This window comes from Lathyrus oleraceus, chromosome 7 (genome assembly GCF_024323335.1).
Source record: "Lathyrus oleraceus cultivar Zhongwan6 chromosome 7, CAAS_Psat_ZW6_1.0, whole genome shotgun sequence".
In the NCBI taxonomy this organism is placed as follows: Eukaryota; Viridiplantae; Streptophyta; class Magnoliopsida; order Fabales; family Fabaceae; genus Lathyrus; species Lathyrus oleraceus.
The window spans coordinates 189,144,845-189,155,173 of NC_066585.1; the positions used below are offsets into that span (position 1 = coordinate 189,144,845).

At 35.4% G+C, this 10,329-nt stretch overlaps 1 non-coding gene across 1 annotated transcript; it reads left to right on the forward strand.

Moving 5' to 3' along the window:
• Window positions 1-673: 673 nt before the first annotated feature.
• On the forward strand, window positions 674-780 carry LOC127109813 (small nucleolar RNA R71). Its single transcript, XR_007797063.1, has one exon. It is a non-coding gene; the product is annotated as a small nucleolar RNA R71 (small nucleolar RNA).
• Window positions 781-10,329: the final 9,549 nt, after the last annotated feature.

Here is a 10,329-nt window from a genome sequence, read left to right on the forward strand (position 1 = left end):
ATCAACCTTAGTCCCTAATTGCGTTATCAGTTCGTTTACGTGAATGTTCTGGTTTACGAATTCTTTATTTTGCTGAGTCTGGCCTGATATAAAGTTCTCCATGATCTTCTCAAGGTTAGGCATCTGGGGCATAACTTGCATAGGTTGATTTGGCTTTTGGGCTTGAAAACCTTGTGGTCTTTGAGGTGCATAGTTTTGGATAGGGTTATGGTTTTTATAGGAAAAATTCGGGTGATTCTTCCATCCAGGATTGTAAGTGTTTGAAAATGGGTTACCTTGGGCGTAATTCACTTGGTCGGTGTTCAGGTCGTTCAAAAGGTTACATTCCGTCGATTTGTGTCCTTTAGATCCACAAAGTTCACACTCAGTATGGACTACCGTTGCGGTGTTAGAGTTTGTAGAAATATGTTCGACCTTAAGGGCTAAAGCGTCCATTTTCGCTTGCATCATGTCCATAGAACTTATCTCATGTATTCCACCTTGGGTCTCCTTTTTCTCTACTGATGCTCGTTCAGTTCCCCATTGGTAATGGTTTTGGGCCATATCCTCAATTAGGTCACAACCTTTAGGGTAACGTTTGTTCATCAGCGCGCCACCAGCGGCAGCGTCGATGCTCATCTTTGTGTTATAATGGAGTTCATTGTAGAAGGTATGAACGATCAGCCATTGTTCTAGGCCATGGTGTGGACAGACTCTTAATAGCTCCTTGTATCTCTCCCAAGCTTCAAAAAGTGATTCTCCTTGGTTTTGAGAAAATCTAGTTATTTGGTTTCGAAGAACAACAGTCTTACTAGGGGAAAATATCTAGAAAGGAATACTCTCCTAAGGTCTTCCCAGGTAGTTATTGAGTTAGCTGGAAGTGAATCTGACCACAAACATGCTCTATCCCTAAGGGAGAAAGGAAATAATCTTAAACGAATCGCATCAGGTGAAGCACTGTTGGATTTGAAGGTGTCGGTCAGTTGGATGAAGACTTTTAAATGTTGATTTGGGTTCTCAGTAGCGAGACCCGCGAATTGGTTATGTTGCACTAATTGTAGTAAAGATGGTTTTAGTTCGAAATTGTTGGCAGGAATGAGGGGGTTTACTATACTAGAACTAGGTTCCTCGTCAGAGGGTTGGGCAAATTCCTTAAGAGGTCTCCGATCGCGATTCTCGGCCATAGCTTTCTTAATTTAAATGAGTAAGAGGCGTGTACTAGTGTAACGTTCGGGTTCCGCTAAAGGATCTACTAAATTTTCGGTACTACGGGTTCTTCGCATTTACCGTCTAATAATACATTAGTCTAGACGGTGTAACAACAGGGTACAAAATTTGACGAAGTTGGTCCCCGGAAACGGCGCCAAAAACTTGATCTCTCTATTCGCAAGTGCACGAATCGCGTCAGAGTAATATAAAAGAATATTGATCCCACAGAGACCAAATCGTCAATCTATCGATTACTATTGTTATGATGTTTACCTAAGGTGGTACAAATGAGATATTAATGTCACAAAATAACAGTAAATAAAGAAAATGATAAATATAGTGCAGATAAAGATAGGCTTGAAAGTATTTCACGTCAGTTAAACGATGCTTCGATTGTCTAAATAGAACTACTTATGGGGAAATATTTTCTACTCTTGAAAAGAATCCATTGAACAGGAAATGTCGCTTTCGTGTATTCAGAACTGAGTTTACCCTTAAATTAAGGCATTTTATTGTCACTTATAAAAGGTGCGCAAAACGCTAAAGTAGTAAACCTATTTTTAAGAAATAAGACTCGTAAGCTTAGTTGAAAAGTGATTTTGATTCGGAAAGTTTACCCAAGGAGTTTCCTGATTTTAAATCTATCAACGCGTCCGAAAACAGTTTCAAAAATCGTTTTTCCTTAAAGTGATAAAAAATCCTAGTTAACTAAGCCAGGGTGCTTTCGCACTCCTTGAGTAGTTAAAATTAACTAAGTTTGTTTCAGAAAACTCGAATTAAAAATCAAAACAGCCCCTAAAGCATTTCTACATATGCAATATGTGAAACATCTCTTTAACCGCGATCCTTACATTCTAACCTTTGAAAGATTTAGCCAGACATGGTAATACAAATAAATACAACAATGTTGAACATGATGAAAAGAAGTTTAGAATGTAAGGCATGAAGAACAAGTAAAGCGTGTAAAACAATTAAAACGAGCAATAAAGATGATGGCGAGAAAATTAAATAAAGTAAAGACAATGGCAGGAAATTAAATAAAGTAAAGACAATGGCAAGAAATTAAATAAAGTAAAGACAATGGCAGGAAATTAAATAAAGTAAAGCATGACAAGGAATTAAATAAAGTAAGGCATGGCAAGTAAAATAAAATGGAGATTAAATTAGAACCTGCTTCAAACGGAGGCTTTAAATCTGGTACAAGGAAGTAAATAAACCTTTGACTTTGAAAATAAAGACGACAGCAAAATCAAAGTGCTCTAACTCAATTACACTAAGATGCGATAACCCCTCGATGTGACGAATTACCGCTTTTACAAATGATAATATAGTCTTAGTGTTGTAAACTAAGTTGGATAATTGGAAATGAACTAGAACGACCTATTTATAGAGGAACTCAGCAGCATGCAAAGACCAGGATGCCCTTCAACGTCTGTGTAGTGGGAATGTGGAATTCAAAGGTGGCGCCCGCCACCCCTCCATGGCGCTCGCCATGTGAGTAAATGGGGAAGTTCATGGGATCGTGGCAGTTTCCTCCTGGTTGAGAGCTGATGTGTCATGGCTTCTCCTATAGCGACCGTCATGCAGAATGCCACGAGTACAATGTTTGCCGAAAACCCTAATTTTTTTTGTCTTTTTGCTTCGTTTCTTCTAAAAAGGTCTTGAAAGAGCTAAATACCTGAAAACAACAAAAAAGAAAGCATAACACAAGCAAAATGATAATAAAGACCTAATAAACATGTGCAATCCGAGTCAAATACGCAATATTTTTCAGTGTGATCAATACTCACTACAGTTCTTCTATTATCCTTCTCCATTGACAACTCATCAAACAATGCATAATCTTTTTTAATTATGAACTCGAACTGAATTTTGATTTAAAGCTACAAATTCAAAGTGATTAAATTTAAATTAAATGAACATAAATTTGATTCTTCTCACAAACCTGGATGAATAAGTGATGAATTGGTTTACTCTATTTTAGTATCTATTTTGGACACCTCTTTTGAAAACCAGAAAGATGTGAATATGATGAGGAATTTGATGGATAGTAAAAGAAGTATTTAGAGTATTCCATGCAAATCACAAAACAAAACAAAAATAAAATTATTAAATTAATGAATTGATTTGAAGAATCATAAATAATAATCAATTTATCGAATTTTTATGAGATTAAATTGAACTAACCAAACCATTAACGATCTGGCTACATTCAAGAGATGGAACATCTTTGAATTGGTACTCTTTCGAGATGTTATTGATTCTCTCTTTCTTTTTTTCCATTGTTGTTAATGTTGTTTACGTAAAGAGAATGCTTTGATTTTTTGGAGATGCTACTGATTCTCTCTTTCTTATTTTTCATTGCATAAAGAATGGCCAAGAGGAGAGAGCAGAGTATGATGAACTTGAAACAATAGTTTCGTCAACCGTAGGTATATAACACTTATACCTATGGTTTTATCAACCTTCACTAACAGTATCCGTTGGTATATGGTAAAATTATTGTAGTGGTCTATTAATGTTTCATTGTACATGTAAGGAGTATTTTGATCTCTGTTAGTAACAACAAATGAATATTCTGAAACTAAAAAGAGGTAAGTTGGTTCGATCTCAGTTACTTTGATCTCGATTCAAATATGCATTGATCGTCTTTATTTTGTTCATCATTTTTTTTGTTCATTTTTAATATGTGTTTTTTATTTATTTTGCTCGTTTGATGGTTGATACAGTTCAATAGATTTTGTGAACAGATGTTGAGGTATGCCTAGATTGCATTTTAATTCATTTTTTGTATTCCTTTTAGTTTTTTTATATCCTTTTTTCTTTTCTAATCTCATTTTATCATCTTTAACATATTATAGATATTATAGATATTATAGAGTTTAGTGTGATGTGTTTTATATGATTGTAACTTTCATTAGTCTCTTCAATTTGAAGTAACCATTGTGAGCTTATCTAAACTCAAATAACAATGTTAACACTTTTATTGTATAAATTCTGCTTTTTATATTTATAGCTCCGTATTTAAATTTTCATTCTGATTATTATACAAATTATTTTAGTCATAGCTGATAATAGAAATAGTTAGTGTATAACTACTACATTGAGTCTCATATTCTACTGGTGAATTTTTTATTTACTCTCTTAGTTCTATTTATAAGAGAAAATTCATTTTATTTATTTATTAAATACTCAATATATTTGGTCCATGATACAGTCCAGATATATTGATTATTCAATGAATCTAAAAATAAATTGTTTTCATTTAATAATAAATTATTAAGTTTATGCTTCTAACCTAAAAAATACCTCTTTAAATTGCATGACTAATAACTCTTATTCATTTCTGCTATCCCTTAAAGTACTTCGGACTTTTGCCAAATAATTCAAAATATCAAAAGTGTTCTTTAATACTAAAATCAACTTTTAATTATTTAATTGGATGGTTAAAAATTCACTTTCTTTTGGTGTAGTCTATTTTTCTACTATTGTTATCCTTATTTTATTGTATAATTTACTTAATAACTTCCATTAAAATCATTCTTATTAACTTTCATGTAACTTTCTATTAATAACTTTTACGTGTTATATTTTAAAATTTGTATATTAATTAAAAAATACTACTTATATTTTCATTGATGCAAATGTACCATTATTAATATTAAATAATAATTAAATTTAAAATGAATTTATATATTGAAAAGGAAATGATAGTTATTACTATTATTATGTAAAGTTACTTTTATACATCAAAAAGTAGCGACTTTTAGCTGTATTTTATGTAACAACCATGTTTCGTAGATTGGCGTAAAATGAGAGCATATGTGTAAAAATGTCAATTATGTTGAATTGTAATTCCTTGTGTCGAAGTACGTTGCTCGACAGAAACAAGGAAGTGTCGAATCATCTAGTGTGTTGAGTTGTATTAATGTGTCGAAGTTTCGAAGCATGTTGCTTCACACAAGATTTCGACTTAGGCATATTTTAGTAGTGTTATTTATTTTAGGCTTTTATAGTATTGGGTTTTTCCTCAGAGAGTAAGCTAACCTAAATCTATAAATAGAGAAAGTAACTCTTATTCTTGTATAAAGAGAAGAAAGAACTCATAACATTGTATTCACAGAATTTTGCAGTTGCAAAGTGAATAAAGAAGTTTTCCACAGGTTATGGACAGAGAGAAAACTCTGCAGAAAATATTCTTCTTCTCAAACCTTTATTTTATTTATTTCTCAATCTTTCTTTTCTTTGTCATTGTCATTGTTTGGTTGATAACAATCTTGTTCATCAAGATTGATAGAAATTCTCCATAGATTATGGTTGATCTCCAAAATCTAGTATCAAGAGCTCCTGGTTTAAGCGATTCGTGGAAAGAAAATCACGATGGCAATGAATCATCCAAACAAGTATTTTCCAGCGAATCTTCTGATTCTCAAGAACAATAATTATGAGAATTGGTGCAAGCGGATGAAAGTTGTGTTATGTTATCAAGATCTTTGGGATCTTGTGAAGGAAGGAGTAACAAGGCTTGTAGAAAACACGAAGGATCAAGAAAGGGTTGCACATAAAGAATTAAAAAAGAAAGACTATAAATCTCTCTTTATAATCCATCAATGTGTTGATTCAGATAATTTTGAAAAGGTTGGTGATGTAGAGTCAACGAAAGAAGCATGGGAAATTCTGGAGAAGTCGTTTGAAGGCGCGATGAAGGTGAAAGAGAGGTGAGGTTACAAACTCACAAAATGACGTATGAATTTCTTCAGATGGAAGACAATGAAAGCATAACTGATTTCTTCACTAAGGTTACGAAACTGTTGAATCAAATCAAGGTATATGGAGAAGTGTTGACATCAAGATCTGTTGTTGAAAAGACCTTGAGGTCGTTGGCTCCAAAGTTCGACCATGTGGTAGTAGCCATAGAAGAGTCGAAAGATTTGTCAAAACTAACAAAAGAAGAGATTCAAGGGACGCTTGAATCTCATTAACAAAGAATGTCTTAAAGAGTTGCAAGAAAGTTGACGAGTGATGTGGCTTTGCAGGTACAATTAGCAAAAGAAAGGAAAGGCAAAGGAAAATGGAATGGTAAGAAAGGCAGAGGAGGCTACAACAATTCGATTGGTCGAAATCAATAAGAAGGAAATTGGTTGGTTTAGAGAAAACTCTGGAACCAAGGCAACCAAAGAGGTGGTGTTGCAGGTAGAGGAAGAGGTGGTGGTCGAAATCCAGACAAGAGTCACATTCAGTGTTACAATTGTCAGAAGCATGGCCAATATTCTAGTGATTGTCCAGAAAAGCAGAAGAATCAAGAAATTGATACAAAGCTGGCGAAACATGAAGAAGAAAAGATGTTGTTAATGGTTATAACGAGAGATGAAGAGAGATTCAAGCACCAATGGTACTTGGACTCGGGATGTTCATCACACATGTTTGGAAGGAAATATTGGTTTGTCAACATAAAGCCCTCAATGAAGAACATGGTAAAATTTGCAAATGACAATAATCTAGCAGTTGAAGGTGTTGGTGATGTTCTGATTATGAGGAAAGATGGCAAGAGGTCAGTAATTTCAAAGGTGTTGTATATACCAGACATGAAGAGCAATTTTCTCAGTATAAGGCAGTTAGTCGAAAAGAACTACAAGGTGCCGATCAAAGACAAGATGATGAAAGTTCTCAACTCAAATGGAAGGTTGATCTTGAAGGATCCAATGTCTCATAATAGAACCTTCAAGATTGAGCTTAATGTGATGGAGCATAAGTGCCTTGCAATAGCAACCAACAGAGATGAATGGATGTGGCATTATAGATTTGGCCATCTCAATTTCAAAGACATCAGAGATTTGAAGAGAAGAAATATGGTTTCAGGATTACCATAAATCGATATTCCAAATGAAGTGTGTGAAGACAATGTGTAGGTGAAGCATCACGAGAACAACTTCAATAAGGACACAAGATGCAGATCGAATGCAATTCTTGAAGTCATATACTTTGATGTATGTGGTCATATCCAGGTGGATTCGATTGGAGGTAACAAATACTTTGTTATATTCATAGATGATTTCAGTTGAAAATAATGGGCTTACCTGATCAAGAAGAAAAGTAAAGTGATCGAGGTATTTCCCAAGTTTAAATCTATGTTTGAAAGACAAAGCGGTCAAAAGATCAAGATTCTGAGGACTAATGGTGGTGGGGAATATGTGTCGAAAGACTTTGACGCATTATATGTGAAAGAAGGGAGTGTGCATGAGGTGGTGCCATCCTACAATCCACAACAGAATGGAGTCGCATAAAGGAAGAATAGAATCATCATGAATATGGTGAGAAGTATGTTGAAAGGCAAGCATCTACCCAAAGAATTATGGGGAGAAGCTAAGTCGACTGCAACATATATCCTGAACAGATGTCTGACAAAGAAGCTAGAAGGAATCACACCAAAAGAATGTTAGTCTGGTGTTAAGTCTACCTTGAATCATCTGAAGGTGTTTGGATCTATAGCACATAGACATGTGCCAGATCAGTTGAGAAGAAAACTTGATGACAAGTCGAGTCAAATGATCTTGATAGGATATTATTTGACTAAAGGATACAAGCTATTCGACCCAGTGAACAAGCAAGTGGTGATCAGCAGAGACGTGATCATAGACGAGCTTAAGGAATGAGATTGGAATGAGAATGTTAAGAAGGATTCAATGAGAATCTTTTGCAATGAACCAGCTAGTGAAGTCGAAAGAGAAGTTCAACAAGAAGTTAGAGGTGAAGCATGCCCAACCAGACCTCAAAGAACAAGACACGTGCCTGTAAGGTTGCAAGAATGTGTAATTACATCAGATGATGTGGTCAATGAAGAAGGGGAGCTGGTACATTATGCTTTCTATGCAGATGTCGAACCAGTCAATGCAGTTGAGGCATTGAAAGATTCAAAGTGGGTGAAAGTAATGAACGAAGAACTGAAGTCAATCGAAGTCAACAACACTTGGTCACTTGTCGAATTGCCCCAAGACAAGAAGGAAATCGATGTGAAGTGGGTATACAAGGTGAAGTTGAATCCCAAAGGAGAAGTGACTCGACACAAGGCGAGACTTGTGGCGAAAGGATTTCTTCAGAAAGAAGGAATCGACTTCGACAAAGTTTTTGCACCTATTGTTAGGATCAAAACAATCAGGTTGGTTGTTGGTCTAGCAAACATGAACAACTGAAAGATGTGTTAGATGGATGTGAAATGTGCATTCCTGAATTTCCCCTTAGAAGAAGAAGTTTATGTTGCACAACTATATGGGTTTGTGAAACAAGGCGAAGAAAGAAAGGTGTACAGGCTGCATAAAGCCCTGTACGGACTTAAACAAGCTCCAAGAGCTTGGAACAAGAAGATAGATGGATTTCTAAGGGAGAAGGAATTTGTAAATTGCAAAACTGAACACAGAGTATATGTAAGAAGAAGGAAAAGTGAATTTCTTATACTATGTCTCTATGTCGATGACTTGTTGATAACCGGTAGTTGCAAGAAAGAGATCGAAGACTTCAAAGGTGATCTCAACAAGGAATTTGAAATGTCATATTTGGGTGACATTTCATATTTCCTTGGCATCTAATTTTACACGAGTGATGGAGGTTTGGTGATGCATCAAAGAAGGTATGCATGTGAAATACTCAAGAAATTTGAGATGCAAGATTGCAATCCGATTACGACTCCAACTGAGCCCAGACTACAACTGTCTAAAGATTCAAATGAATATGATGTCGACCCAACCCAATATAGAAAACTTATTGGGTCACTATGATACCTTTGTCACATGAGGCCTGACTTAGCATGCAGTGTAGGTATGGTGAGTAGATTCATACATAAGCCAAATGTATCACATCTAGCAGCGGCGAAGAGGATATTAAGGTATCTGAAAGGAACTCTCAACTATGGAATTTTATTTCCTGCAGCTGATGAAAGAAAAGAATGCAAACTAGTGGGATACACCGACTCAAGTTGGTGTAGTGATGTTGGGGATCGAAAGTCTACAACTGGCTATGTGTTTATGTTAGGTGGTGCACCAGTTGCTTTGAGTTCGAGAAAGGAGCCAGTAGTGGCATTATCGTCGTGCGAAGCAGAATACATAATTGTTTCTCTTTGTGCATGTCAAGCAACGTAGATGGTGAATTTGGTCAAAGAGATAACATCGAAGAGTCATGGAGAAATATCCATGAAGATCGGCAGCATGTTAGTTATCAATCTGGCGAAGAATCCAATAGCACATGGTTGAAGCAAGCACATCGAAATGAGGTTCCATTATCTTCTAGAGCAGGTAGCTGATAGAAAGATGAATATGGAACACTGCATAACTGAAAATCAGATTGCAAACATCATGACGAAGGGAGTGCAGGTCGAAGTGTTCAGAGGATTAAAAGTTATGATGAATGTAGATAGTTTAGACACAATGAATTAGGTGGTGTGTTGAATTGTAATTCCTTGTGTCGAAGCAGGTTGCTCGACAGAAGTAAGAAAGTGTTGAATCACCTAATGCGTTGAGTTGTATTAGTGTGTCGAATGTCGAAGCATGTTACTTCACACATGATTTCGACTTAGGCCTATTTTAGTAGTGTTATCTATTTTGGACTTTTATAGTTTTGGGCTTTGTCTTAGGGAGTAAGCTAACTTAAATCTATAAATAGAGGGAGTAACCCTTATTCTTGTATAAAGAGAATAAAGAACTCATAACATTGTATTCACAGAATTTTGCAGTTACAAAGTGAATAAAGAAGTTTTCCACAGGTTGTGGACAGAGAGAAAACTCTGCAGAAAATATTCTTCTTCTTAAACTTTTCTTTTCTTTCTTTCTCAATCGTTCTTTTCTTTTTCATTGTCATTGCGTGGTTGATAACTTGTTCATCAAGATTGATAGAAATTCTTCATAAATTGTGGTGGATTTCCAACAAATTGTGAGTCAATCCTACTGTAGAAGCACCATTGGCTATGTAACAACAACAATTCAGAAGCGCAGTGTTTTATTGGGAGCATAATTTGGTTTGTTTGGGACCGAAGGAGTCTCATGCCCATCTTTTTCTCCATTGTCCTGTGGCAGGATCTATTTGGCGAAACATTTGGATTGGCTTCACTTGAATCCGACCACTTATTTATTCATTAGAAGATCACTTGTTGCA